The sequence below is a fragment of the Callospermophilus lateralis genome, unplaced genomic scaffold, assembly GCF_048772815.1.
Source record: "Callospermophilus lateralis isolate mCalLat2 unplaced genomic scaffold, mCalLat2.hap1 Scaffold_144, whole genome shotgun sequence".
Classification (NCBI taxonomy): domain Eukaryota; kingdom Metazoa; phylum Chordata; class Mammalia; order Rodentia; family Sciuridae; genus Callospermophilus; species Callospermophilus lateralis.
Window position 1 is genome coordinate 2,944,178 of NW_027512584.1, and position 14,905 is coordinate 2,959,082.

General features: G+C 38.8%; 1 pseudogene; it reads left to right on the forward strand.

Annotated features, from left to right (window-relative positions):
* Positions 1-7,490: 7,490 nt before the first annotated feature.
* Positions 7,491-8,526, forward strand: LOC143388649 (transcription factor JunD-like; annotated as a pseudogene).
* Positions 8,527-14,905: the final 6,379 nt, after the last annotated feature.

Consider the following 14,905-nt stretch of genomic DNA (forward strand, 5'->3'; position numbering starts at 1 on the left):
CATCATAATGATAAATGATAAATGACCAATCACTGAGAACCAATGAAATAAAAGGGATGACCAGAGAGATTTGGGTAAACTAGCCATGAGTCAGGTTCACCATACTGTCTACTTCAAGTCTCCATTCTAATGTGGGTTTAAGAGGAATTTGGAAGGGCCACCCCCTCCTTTAAGTCTTGAATTCTAAGAGGAAATTGCTTCTGTAGACTTTTGTCAAATACATTTTATGAAAGTGTTTGCAGGAGTAAGGAGAAAGAGTTGCTACTTGATTCTCCTGAGTTGTCTTATGTATAAAGGTGCCCAGAAATTCTCTCAGACTCCAAGAAGAGATAAAAAAAAATGACAATAATCTAGAATTTGGCTGGAGAGCTTGTCAGTCAAGGACAGTTACTTTTAATTTCAAAGAATTTTGTGAGGATTAAACACATAAATAAAATAAAAATGCTGAAACTCCATTTTCTTCATACTGTATGTAATACATATTAGTTGTTATCACTATGGAATATTTACTTTGTGTCAGACTCGAAATTTGGTTTTGGTTATGGTTTTTGGATGTAAGGTGTTCCCTAAAAGCTCACTTGTGAGACAATGCAAGAAGGTTTAGAGGATAAATATTTGGGTTGTGAGATTCTTAACCAAATCAGTGAATTAATCCCATGATAGGGATTCACTGAGTGATAAATGAAGGTGGGTATAGTGTGGCTGAAGGAGATAGGCATTGGGGGCAGGGCTTTACAGTATATATTTGTATATGTCTAGTGGACTCTCTCTCTCTCTGCTTCCTGGTCATCATGTGAGCCACTTTGCTCTGCCACATTCTTCTCCCTGTTGTTTTGCCTCACCTGGAGACCTGAGGAATAAAGCCCATGTCTATGGATTAAGACCCTTGAAACTGTGAGCCCTCAAATAAAGTTTTCCTCATCTACAGTTGTTCTGGTTGGGTCCTTTTAATCACAGCAGCAAAAAAAAAAAAAAAAACTGAATAAAACAGTTCACTTCGAACAAACTCTTCTCAAGTTTAAGAGTCAAATAGACCACAACACAATGATTCTGGGTGATTTTAACTCACCACTTTCACCACTGGATAGCTCTTCCAAAGAAAAACTAAACAAAGAAACTATAGAATTCAATAATACAATCAATAATTTAGACTTATCAGGCATATATATAATCCTTCATCCATGAATGCATGAATACAATTTTTTCTCAGACCATATGTTATGCCACTAGCAACTCTTAGCAAATACAAAATAAGTAGAGGATAGGAAAGGCAGCAGAATACAACAGACACTAGTATGGCAGTATGTAAAACAGTGGATGTGTAACTGATGTGATTCTGCAATCTGTATACAGGGTAAAAATGGGAGTTCATAACCCACTTGAATCAAATGCATGAAATATGATATGTCAAGAACTATGTAATGTTTTGAACAACCAACAATAAAAATTTTTTAAAAATGATAGTGTTAATTATGTATTTTTATTAGTAATTTATTAATAAATCAATAATTATTGCTAATGCTCATCGCATATGTACACATGAAAGGTAAAAATATGTCAAATAAAATTATAAGATATAACTAATTTTAAATATTTGAAATCTTGTTCTGAATCATTTCCAACATTATCAAGGTTTATTGTTTTTATTTCATACAACAACCAGTAAAAGTACTTTACAGAGCTGTTAGCATTTATTCATAAGTTATTTTTTTAAAAGTGCAATATTAATGTCTGCAGTAACTATTCCAAACCACTCACACTCATTCTGTAAATTGGAATAATGAAAATTTATTGTGCGAACAGAAGGTGTTAAATTGTGACTCAAGTCGAGTCTTTTAATACATTTAATCCATGCCAACAGAACTAAGACTAAGCATACAGTCTAATAGCAACAGTTTTGTCAGGTCTATTCCTAACCAAAAGCTGCAATAAATTCTCTAGATACTGAAACCAATCCTTATTCCAACAATGCTAAACAACATAGGAGTTATTAACTTATGATTAAAATATAATTAAAATGTGTGATTTTTGAATTATTAATTTATAATTAAAGCTAATTTTTTAGGTACATTCATGTTTATAAATATGTCCTTGGTGGCTTTAAATTTTTATGATTATTGTCTCTAACCAAAGAGTTTTGGTTTAGATATTAGGTCTCTCCCAAAAGCTGGTGTGTGACTAGGCAAGAAGTTCAGAGGTCAAATGATCAGGTTATGAGAATCTTAATCCCCTGATAGGGATTAACTGGATGGTAACTCCAGCCAGGCAGGGTGTGGCTGGAGGAAGTGGGTCCCTATGGGTGGGCCTTTGGGGTATATATTTTTGTCCTGGTTGAGCTAAGCTCTATCTCTGTTTCCCGGTGCTGTGTCCTGACCCACTTTCCTCTGCTACCCTCTCCTGCCATGATGTTTTGCCTCATTTCAGACTCCAAAGAATGGAGTTGGTCTTCTATAAACTTAGACTTCTGAAACATGAGCTCTAAATAAACTTTCCTCTTTTAAAATTGTTCTTCTGAGGTTTTTTGATCAAAGCAGGAGAAAAGCTACCTAATAAAAGAATCTAACTAAATATATAGGTAGGTAGGTAGGTAGGTAGATAGAAACATTTAAATCTGATAATCTTCTTCCTCCTTAATAATTGCAAGTGTTTTAAAACTGATTTTTATTAAAATATTAATTTAAAAATTATCTGCATAATATTTTGTCAGATGCAGTTTGATCACATTTATCTATATGTTAACCACAATATTAGCTCTTTGCTCATTTGATTCAAATTTTGTACTTCCTTTTAGGGTGATTTATTTGAAAGATAATCTCTTTTTTGAAGTCTGTTTAGTAAAAATATGCTTGTGGTAAACCCATATTTCTTCATTTTTGTGTGTTTACTCACCTATGTTTCTGTTTTGCTATATATTTTGTATCTGCTGCATAATCAATTTTCAGGAGACCCAGATTTTCTTTTACCCTCTTAAGACATACTTACTGTTGTTTCTTAGATGTGCTTTGGTGTCTTTTCAGTCATTCATTTATAAATTATCTATCTTTCCTTGCTATCTCTGTTTAAAACTGTCATTATGTCCCTGGTGATTTGGCAGTTCATTCTGATGTAAATTGATTGATTTTTTTATTGAGTCTACTTAGTTATATTAAACTTGTGATTATCAGTTGTGAAATTCACTGCCATTAGTTTTGCATGTACTATCTTTCCAACATAGTATCTCATCCACCTTACCAGAATTTACATTAGAGTTTTGTTAAAACTTTTTACTTTAGATATCCTATTTCTTACCTTTTCTATCACATGTATAACTTTTCACATTTCTTTTTTCCATAGGAATTATTATCTTCAGTCTTGATTACTAGACTATTAATTTTCTCATAATCCTGTTTTACTGTTGAATACTCCAATAAATTACTAAGAATAAAAATTAAATTCTTTTCTTAAAAATTCTTTGTGACCTTTTGCAAAACAATTTCATGGTTCTTGTTTTTGTAATATCAATCATTTCTCATAGTTCAGATATATCCGTGATATTAATTGCAAGGTCATTCTAATTTATGTCCTTTGTGGTTCAAATATATTATTTACTGTTTTTACTGATTTTCATTCAATAGTATCTTGTTTTCTAGTGTCTTAAGTATCTTTAATTATGTGCAAATATTTCTTGATCTGATTCTGGAGATTCTGAGGAGTAGTACTGGAGATGCTTCTTCCACAGATAAATTTCATTTGGTGCTACACATGCTATTACAAACTTGGGGGTACTAGAAACTCCTAGAACTAAGATTTATGGCTCAAAGTGAAATCTAAAGTTAAAACTGTCACTAGTTGATAAATTAATCTCAGGATCTTTGTGTTAATTTCTGCATTACATTCAACAATTATTTTAATAGAGTCATAGGGATTTTCTTGTGTGTTTGAGACTTTACACTTTTTTTGTGTGTTTCTTGTGTGTTTTAGACTTTATGCATTTCTCAGGTGATGTGAAAGTAGTTTCTCTCATTCAAACAGTTGAGTCTTTTCTGTTCATGCTTTACAGTGCTGTGCAGAAGCTTTTGTCTTAATGAAATTATACTTGTCTGTTTATGATTCTGTCCCCTGTCCTTTTACTGTCATAGCCAAAGAAGCATTTTCTAAAGCAATGTTGTAAAGTGTTTCTTCTGTGTTTTGTTTTTATTGCTCACAAACTTATGCTCTTCTTCCTTTTTTATTTTAGATTTTAAAATAGCAACTTCATCTGCTTGTGTGGTATAGCATGATATTTGAATACATGTAACACTGTGTAATGATCAAATCAGAGAAAGATCATATCTGTCACCTTAGTAGGATGGGAAGAGATTGGTAAATGGGACACCAGTATTTTCTTTCTTCCCCATGTAAATATTGAGTGTCCTTAGCACCATCTGTTAAAGAGACTATCTGGTGATAGAAAGATGTTAGCAGCAGTCTCCTGTAGTGGTGGTGCTGTTGTTTGGTCACTTATGCTCCCTGGTGATAGAAAGGTGTTAGTAGCAGTCTCCTGTTGTAACTTTTCCCCTGATGGCTTTTTCTGCTCTAAGCTTTCTTCCTCTGTCTGACTAGCTCAAAAGACCTTCTCTTTTACTTGAATCTTTTCCTCTTTCTGACTAAACAAAACAGCTCCTCAGGAAAAAACCCTCAGAGCCCAACTGCCACCACCAGCTTCCCCCAAGCCTCTCTCTCCACCTCAAGCCTCTCCACCTCCCACAATCCTCCTGCTCTTGAGGCCAATTGGCTGGGTCACGTGGGCAGAGCCAAAAAAGTCCCCCAATGAGCAGCTTCATGGCCTGAAGTGGCAGGAAAACAGCCCAATGAGCATCACTGCAGAGGAGCCAGTCAGCTAGATGTTGCTGGGGCCGCTGTGAGCCAATTATCAGCTGGCAGTCTGAAAGTTTGCTGGGGCCCCTTCGACTGTGGTTCTCAACAACTATCCTTTATCCATTCTGTATTATTGGCCCCCTTCTCAAATATGAGTGTGAAGTGATTGTCTGGGCTTATCCTTCTTCTCTTTTCTGTTCATTGGTTTGTATGTTGCCTTCTATTTCAGTACAACAGTGTTTTAGTTCTTATAGTGTGTAATTTGTTTTATTCTATCTTTTTTGCATTTGTTACAATTAGCCATATATAACAGTATAATGCATTGACACAGTAAATATAAATGAAGTATACCTTCACATTTTTCTTGTTGTAGAATTTTCTTGATGTAGAATTGCATCAGTCATGTAATTGTATAAGCGTACAAAGTAATAATATCTGATCCATTCATAATCTTTCAAAATCTCATACCTCTTTTCTTCCCTTCACTTCCCTCTAATCCAAACTGATTTTTTTCTTCCCTAGTGCCTTCCATTATAAATTAGCATCTGCACATCAGATGAAATATTCAGCCTTTGGAAGTTTGCTATTGGTTTATTTAGCTTAGCATGGTATTCTCAAGTTCCATCCATTTGACAGCAAGTGGCATAATTTTATTCTTTTTAGGGTTGAGTAATATTCCATACACAAACATTATATATATATATATATATATATATATATATATATATATATATATATATATATATATATATATCACATTTTATTTATCCATTCATCTGTTGAAGGGTACCTAGGTTGTTTCCATAGTTTAGCTATTGTGAATTGACCTACTCTACATTGATGTGGCCACCAGCAATGTATGAGTGTATCTTTTCTTGCTGGGAGCCATTAGCCAAGTAGGTATGACAATCTCATTGCCAGCGTATCCCCATGCTGTTTAGTGGAAGGACTCCTGAAAGGTGACCTTGCTCAAGGACCAGGGCGGATCCTTGTTTAGGGTATTCCCGGTTTAGAATAGGGCGTGTCCTGCTGCCTGAGTTCCTCTTGAGTTCTTAGGGATTAAGACAATATATTTGGGAGACAGAAGCCCGGTGGAGGTGTGGATTTGGGCAGAGAATGTGGATTTCCCCAGAACGTGTTCATAGAGTACCGGTGACAGTTCGGGAATAAAGAATTGCTGTTTGAATCTACAAAGCTGTGAGTGGCTTGTGATTTGTGCCCAGCCAGAGACTGCGGCATTTTCTCCCCCATTCTCATGAAAAAAATTATTTCTTGTATTCTTAATAATTGCCACTATGACTGCAGTGAAATGAAATATTGAAATAGCTTTGATTTTGATTTCTATAATTCGCTAAAGATGATTGTCTGTTGTATGTGTTTGTTGATCAGTTATATTTCTTCTTCTCTAAAGTGTCTGTTCTGTTTCTTAGTCCATTTATTGATGGGTTATGTCTCTTTTTTGGCATTGTTTGTTGAGTTCTTTATATATCTTGGAGATTACTGCTGTATTTGATGTGTGGTGGTAAAGATTTATTTTCCCATTCTGTAGGCTCTCTCTTCATGTTATAGATTGTTTCATTTGTGAAGAATAAGCTTCTTTCTTTGAATCCATCCCATTTATTGATTCCTAGTTTTCCTTTTTGTATTTTAGGAATCTTGTTGAAGAAGTCAAGTCCTAAGCTAACATGATGAGGATGTGGACCATTTTTTTTTCTCTTAGTCATAGGTTTTCCATTCTCATGTCTAACTCTTTGATCTACTTTGAGTTGATTTTTGAGCACAGTGAGAGATAGAGGTTTAATTTCATCTTTCTACATATGGATTTCCAGTTTTCCCAGCACCAATTGTTGCAGAGGCTATCTTTTCTCCAATTTATGTTGTTGGCATTTTTTCTAGTATGAGATTGGTCTACATGTCTCTTGGTACCTTTTAAAAATTTTTTTAACTATTTCTCTCTAGTATAGTTTAAGTTCTAGTATTGTGATGCCTACTGATTCACTCGTTTTGTTGAGAATTGCTTTGGCTATTGTGGCTCTCCTAATTTTTTCAAATTAAGTTAATGCTTGCTTTTTCTAGTTTTATGAAGAATGTCATTGAAAGTTTAAAAGAAATTGCACTGAATCTGTATAACTACTTTGTTAGTATGGCTGTTTTGACTATGATCATTCTGCCTATCCAAGCGCCTGGAACATCTTTACATCTTCTAAGATCTTCAATCTCTATCTTTAGTGTTCTGTAGTTTTCATTGTAGAGGTATTTTAACTCTTTTTTAGATTGATTCCCAAGTATTTTGTTTTATTCTTTTTTTTTGAGGCCATATTAATGGGGTGGTTTTCCTAATTTTATTTTTACAGTGAATTCATTGTTAAAGTATAGAAATGCATTTGATTTATGGGTGTTTATTTTGCTGAATTTATTTATTAGTAAAGAAAGTTTTCAGGTGAATATTTTTTGGTTTTCTAAATATAAAAGCATGTCATTAGCAAATAGTGATAGTTTGAGTTCCTCTTTTCCTACTTATTTATCTTTAATTCTTTCTTCTCATTGTTTTGGATAGAGTTTCAAGGATGTTGTTGAATAGAAGTGGAAGAAAAAGGGCATCATTTTTTTTTAATTGTAGAGGGAATGCTTTAAATTTTTCTCCCTTAAGAACAATGTTTCTGAGGAGCCGCTGTGGGAGGGCCGGGCACAGAGGCCCAACCACTCCTGCCTTCTACCTGTGCATTCAGGTGGAAACACCCCTCTAAGGCAATGAGGCCCTGAGCCTGGGCGGTAGCACCAGTGGCAATGGCAGCAACTTAGCGTCCCAGGGCTGCTTGTTTCCTGGGGTGCCCCAGAAGGACACCCTGACACTGAGCCTGAGCAAGCAGGTGTTGCTGCTCCAGACAGCGGCTGCGCCACCTCAGCCACCCTGGGCGGGATGGGCACCCCCAATGCAGTGGCGCCCGCCTCTGCCGTCCTCACCAGATCTGGAGCTACTCAAGCTCACCTCTCCTGAGCTCGAGGGCGCCATAATCCAGTCCAAAGGGCTGGTCACCACCACAGGAGAAGCACGCAGTTCCTCTACCCCAAGGTGGCAGCCAGGGAGGAGTAGGAGTTCACCGAGGGCTTTGTGAAGGCTCTGGAAGATTTGCACAAGCAGAACCAGCTTGGCACTGGTAGGGCAGCCTCTGCTGTGGCACTGAAAGAAGATGCTCTGGCACAGCATCCAGCGTGTAGCCCCTATTCACCCCACCTCCGTGAGCTGGCCACGAGGAGGCACCGTTCTAAGCTGGATCCCAGGGGTGCTGGGTGCTGCCACTGTGCCCATCACCGCCGATCCCATTCCCTTCCCACTGCAGCTGCCCCCATACCACTGGGTCCGCTGTGCCTGGCAGCGCTCAAGGAGGACCCACAGATGGTGGCAGACATGCCAAGCTTCCACGAGAGCCCGCCGTTGTGGACCATCAAGGTGGACACGCAAGAGCCAGATCGCAAACAGCTGGCCAAATGCATGGCAGCTTCCAAGTGACACAAGCGCAAGCTGGAGCGCATCTCGCACTTGGAGAAGAAAGTGAAGAAGCAGATCAGGAGCTGGAGTCCACCGCCAGCCTGCTGAGTGAGCAAGTGGTGCAGCTCAAGCAGAAAGTTATCAGCCACGTCAAAAGAGGCTGCCAGCTGCTGCCCAAGCACTAGGTGCCGGCATACTGAGCCCCAGCACGGACACAGCCACACTCCTCGAAGAGCGGGCTCACGAGGGGTGGGGCATGGGTGCCCCAGACTTGGAGAGCTTGTGGCCCTGGCGACCTCTCCCCTAGAGTGCTCAGGACTTGGAGAGGGTGCGGCCCCAGGTATATCCCAGGGGGTACCCAGATCTCAAAGAGGGCACCCTGGACTTGAATAAGCTGGACCCCCTTCTCCTTGGGTGCATGACACCACCCCCCTTCCTTGAGCTGCCTCTGTCTGCGGCCCTGTATTGCAGAAACCCGAAATCCCCAGCTGTCCCTTTGTACACACCATTGTGGAAGGAGCTCTGTGGGGCGCAGCCAGCAGCCTACCTTTTCTTTTACTTTTTTTTTTGCCTTTGGAAGAAAGAAGAACAAATTGTTTGATTCGGCCCTATTTACATTTCTATTCGGGAACAAATGGTTGTGTATATGTGTGTGTTTCCTTGTATTTTTTTCAAGCCAGGCGAGCGCGCTAGCGCTTGAGCCACATGACCAGCTCCAGTCTTTTCTATTATTATTATTATTATTATTTTGATATAGGGTCTTGCTACAATTCCCAGGCTGGCTTCCAACTTGCGATCCTCTTGCCTCAGCCTCCAGAGTCACCAGGATAACAGGTGGGCACCACTGTGCCAATCTGGAAATGAGGATAAAAAAAAAAAGTTACAGGCAAAATGTAAGTGTTGGGTATAATAAAGTCCTCATTGCCAAAGTCCAGAGAAGGCTGTATAGTGTCTCTCCCTGTTTCCTTCTTGTTTTTTCTCATCTGAAAGTCTTTAAAAGAAATCAAGGGCTGGGTTTGTGGCTCAGCGATTGAGTGCTCACCTAGTATGTGTGAGGCCCTGGGTTCCATCCTCGGCACCACATATAAATAAAGCTATATAAAAAAAGACATTTTTAATTGTAAAGCACAGGAAGCTAGGTCAAAGGTCCCCCAACCAATAGACCTGGGTAGCCTATAAAATCATGACACGTTGCCTTTGAGGTATCTCAACATGTGGCCACCACCGCGTCCAGTTCACTGAAATTTGCCAAGTTTTCCTCCTCTACTCACCTTGCTGCTAGCACCAGCCTGCTCATGGGAGTGAAAAAGTTTCCCCACAAAAGATTAATTAGATTTTTATTTCTTTAGAAATTTTCCAAATAAATCACTGTGCCTATTTTTGCATGGTCAAACTGTACTATTTTCATCATAGAAGATAATTTAGAACCCAACAGACTCTTTGGCTAATTGCATCTTTTCCTATCTCTAAGACATTCAGAGAGGAAACAAAGTCCTGTTAATCCCAACCCATTAATCTGCAGACGTTCTTAGAAGTGGGACTTTGGGGACCAAGGAAGAGATGTATCTTACAATGGAAAGAAAGATGTGGAGTTATCAGAAGGTTTCATTCTGAAGCCACCTCCCTCTTGAAACCCACACCTTTGAGCTGGCTTGAGAATCGATACCATTAATGTGTCTCTCCAAGAGAGAAATCAGACCTGAAGTCTCACATGGGAAGGTTGAAAGTATAGAAGGAGCTTCAAAATACCACTCATTTTGGTTTTGGGGATTTTGCTTTTTGTTTTTGGTGCTGGGGATTTGAGCCCAGGGTCTTGCTAACCATGTACTTGACTGCTGAGCTACACACCTATAGCCCTTAGCCCCAGACATCACTAGCCTTGAAGAATTTGATCAATTCTTGTTCATAGCAGCATATATCCTCAGATTCAAAGCACATATCTCAAAAGAGCCCTTTACATTTTGTTTACTTGCAGAACAAGAAGATCTTTTCCCTGGAGAGATGTCCTATACCCCACCTCAATCCCCCTTTGTACACAAGGCAATGGCAGGAACAAATCTAAAAGGATTAGATATTTGTCCCAAGGTAGGAACAAAAGGATCTCTATCTTTTGATAGAGATCAAAAGGATCTTCTATCTATCTTTTGACAGAGTTATTTGCCCTTGCTTTATTTGTGTTCTTGTTGAAATTAAAAACAAAACAAACAAAAAACCCTATTTTATTATTCACTGTTAATAGGGTGAAAAGCTCAAGTGTTCTGTAGCGTGTACAAGAAATTAGATGTGTATTTTATACTAAGATTTCACCCAGAGGTTCAGGAAGCTGAGGTAGGAGAATTGCCAGTTCAAAGCCAGCTTCTGTAACTTAGCAAGGCCCTAAGGAACTTCGTAAGACCCTGTCTCAAAATGAATTTTTAAAAAGTCGGGGGACTGGAGTTGTGGCTTAATGGTAGAGTACTTGCCTGGCATGTGTGAGGCCCTGGGTTTGATCCTCAGCACCACATATAAATAAATACATAAATACATAAATAAATAAATAAATAAATAAATAAATAAATAAACAAATAAACAAATAAATAATCCATTGACAACTTAAAAAAAAAAAGAAAGAAAATTAAAAAGTCAGGGTTGGGGATGTGGCTCAGTAATTAAGTGCCCCTGGGTTCAGTCCCTGGTTTAAAAAACAAAACCAAAAATCACCAAACACCAAACACCAAGATTTCAAGCAACAAAATGATTTTTGCTGGTCCCAGGCACACACTGCAACCTCTCTATCTTCCTTTATCTCTAGCAAATCCATTCTGCCAACTGTCGCCTTATTAACCTACAAGAAACCAGGGGGGCCTGGCAGTAGAGTTGATTTGACTTTCTGTCACCCAATCACATCCACTTTCTGTTCTTTTAAATCTCACTGGCAGCGTCTTCTTTTACATGACATATGTGGTGAGTTTGGCTATGCTATCAATTTCTGATAAATTTGTGTTTTTATCTCTGATGGTCAGTGTTGCAGGCACTAATGTTATTTAAAAGTAGCCACACAGTTCTAACCCAGAAGTGGTTTTCCAGCTAAGATCATATATTCAGGCAGCTGATTATAGACACTGATCTTGAGCTAGGTTCCTGTGCGGTAATCCAAACCATCTGTACTCGACAACAGACAACAATTAAAACCTTCAGATCTCTCAGGCATTTCCTTCCTCTGATTATAACTTATGGATTGCAGCAAAACTCAGAGGAACAGTTAGATGGAGCAGGCTTTGGTGACAGCTTGATTTCTGCGGGGCATTTCTAAACAGAGAAATCCCATTTATATAACAGCTCTTTCTTCAGCTGAAATGCATGTCCTCAAACAAGGTTCTAACAAACCTTGAACATTTCATTATTCTGATTCCCTCTTTTGTCCAGAGGGGAAAAAGTATCTTTCATCGATGGAGCCAGAGTCCGGCTTTTTACTTCTCCTGCCCAATTTCCATACCCTCAGACATCTTGCTGCCATCTACTGCAGAGATCCAGAAAAAAGGAAAAGAAAGTCAATGTTCCATTTTTTTCTTCCCCTCCCCTTCTCCTTTCCTTCTCCCTCTCCTCCCCCTTCCCCTTCCCTCTCTCCTCCTGCTCCTCCCACTCCTCCTTCTAGTGCTGTTGCTTCGTTGATGATTGAATCCAGCACATGCTAGGCGAGTGTTCAGTACCTCCGTGTTTCATTTCTTACTGTCATTCTCCCCTCCTTTATGATCTCACATCCTCACAACTGTGACCCTCCCATGAATTCCAAAGGAAAGGCACAGAATGAATGCATCCAAGTATCTGTTTTAGTTTATTTTCTGTTGCTATAATAAAATATTCGAATTTCAGCAATTTGTGAAGAATAGAAATTTATTTGGCTCATGGTTCTAGAGACTGGGAAGTACAAGAGATGGGAGATCAGCATGTGCTTGGCATCTTGTGAGGTTCATCTTGTGTGTGGTGGAGGGCATCACAGGCAAGACAGAGAAAGCATGCTAGCTCATGTCTTTCTTCCTCTACTTACAAAGCCACAAATGCAGGCCCCACATCCAATACCATTAACATAAAAATTTTGGAATTTAGTTTCCAACACTGGACTTTTATGGCATACATTCGAACCATAGCAGGGTCCGTGGGGGATATAACTGTCACCCTTGAGAGTTGAAGCTGTAAGAGAAAGCTCTTAGAAACAACAAGTTTTTAATGGAAAGCATCAAAGCCTTAGCAAATTCCTAGGGGAGTCTGAACTTTGGTTGGCTGGAGCATGGCAAATCACACTATTCCTATTTCAGTATTATCCTCTAGGAATGCTCTGGAAAAGCATAGAATTATTTGAACCAGGTTCTCCAGCAGGCTGGAGGCTGGTAACCTCAGCTTAGGGACACCAGTGGGGATTTCTTGGGCCACTACGGAAAAATTCAATACTGGCTGGGTCTGCAGGGGTGCACATGTAATCCCAGCTACTTGGAAGGCTGAGGCAAGAGCATGGAAAGTTCAAGGCTAGCCTGTGCAACTTAGGGAGAACTTGTCTCAAAATAAAACATTAAAAGATCTGGGGATAAGGCTCAGTGGTAGAGCATCCCTGGATTCCATCCCTGGTACTACCACCAACAACAACAAAACAGAGAGAGAGAGAGAGAGAGAGAGAGAGAGAGAGAGAGAGAGAGAAGGAGAAGGAGGAGGAGGAGGAGGAGGAGGAGGAGGAAGGGAAGAGGGAAGAGGGGAGAGCATAAAGAATGAAAGATAAAAGACCATAAAGAGTTCTTTCTCTGACTGGGTACCAGGTTGGGGAGAGAACTTGGGGATATACAGCTTTTTCTTAAGCACTAGATTCAATAGAATGGCTCCTAATTCAGATGCTGAAAAGTGAAGAGGAGGTGGGGGGGAGAGAAGTTTCCTTCTCCAGTGCTTCATCAGCACTCCTGCTCCATCTCACTAGACATGTCTTCAGCAATTGTCATGGTAGAGCAGTGGTGTCTGCAGAATCTTTCACATTCATTGTCTCACTTGATGCTCTTTAGACTTATTATCTAAGCATTTTCATTCTTTAAAAGAATTAGAAAGTAAAATCCCCTCTAAACTCACTCTTCAAAGAGAACTTATATTATGTCAGATTTATATTATGCATAGAATTATTGTCCTCATTTTGCAGGTGAGAAAGCTAAGATTCAAGAAACGTAAAATACTTTACCCAAGGTCACATAGCTGGTCAGCCAAGTGCTGTATTTCCAAATTCAGAGGCTCTTTTAAGTTTATTTTCCATGTTCCACCCCCTCCCCTGCCACACACAGTTTTTTTCTTGTAGAGTGGCAAAGATTTGTGTGTGTGTGGTTTTTACTTTTTTTTCCTTGCTTTTTCCCCAAGGGGGAAATGGGCAATAGTTTGAGAACAACGTAGGGTGGCTGTTTTATCTACAAAATGTCATGCTACCTGGCCAGAGTATTCTCAAATGAAGGGGGCAATACATCATTTGATTTAAGAAATTGGTTTTGATAGTGGGTCACCATCCATAGAATTAATGTGACTTAGCCTGGTGGTGTCACGTCTCCCTCTTGTTTCATTTGCAGAGTAAAGGACAGATACATCTAGTACAGCAGAGGGGATTTTGTTGGTATTTGCCAGGCTGATGAGCTTTCCCAGTTGTGGCTTCTATACTAGGACTCTAGGTCCTGGCTCTTGTTTGGGATTCCACCCACTTTTACCAAGTAATTGTTTGAAGAAAATAGAAACAGTAGCAATTTTATTTTTGTTCCAGTTAAAAATACTTCAACATAGACAATGATATCTCAACCCACTATTTATTTCAAGATCATGATACTTAATGGTTTCATGGTATTAACTAAATGAATACCACCCCTGTAGCTTCATTTGTAGGTTTCTATACTTATCAAAATACAATTACTAAATTAATACATCAGGAAAGAGCAAGTTACTCCAAGTTTTGCTCTCATGGTTACTGGGAATAAAGAGAGGGAATAGAGGCATAAATATAATAGGAGAGTTTTTTTTTTTCAATGCTGAAGCTCAAACCCTATGGTAGGCAAGTGCTCTACCATAGAGCTACATTCCCAGCCCAGTTATAGTATATATTTTTAATGTATACCTTTTAATTCCTAGAAATTTTTACATGACTTCTTTTTCATTTCTTATTTACAAAAAGTTGGTTTGACTCAAATTGTTAGAAAACATGAAGCAATAATAAGAAATCATCACACTGCTTTTTGAAATATAGTAAAACAAAGTATTCAACTAACACCAAGTGTGTTACACAGATAAAGAACAAAAGAACTTAAGTTGAAAGCCAGTTCTCTTTTTCACAATATAAATGCCAGAGTAATCAAATATTTAAAGATGGCATTCTACAATTAAAGACTAAATATAGCATTTCCATGTAAAGGCTTTCCCATCTGCCAGTATTGCTTCAACAAACATAGCTTTAAAACATTTAAGTATGCTATTTAGAAATGATAGCTTCTCCCCCCCCCCCACACACACATAAAGATAAAGTGTTTAGGTCTTGGATTGAGGCTGGATGTATAGCTCAGTGGTAGAATTTTTGCCTACCAAAGCCCTGGG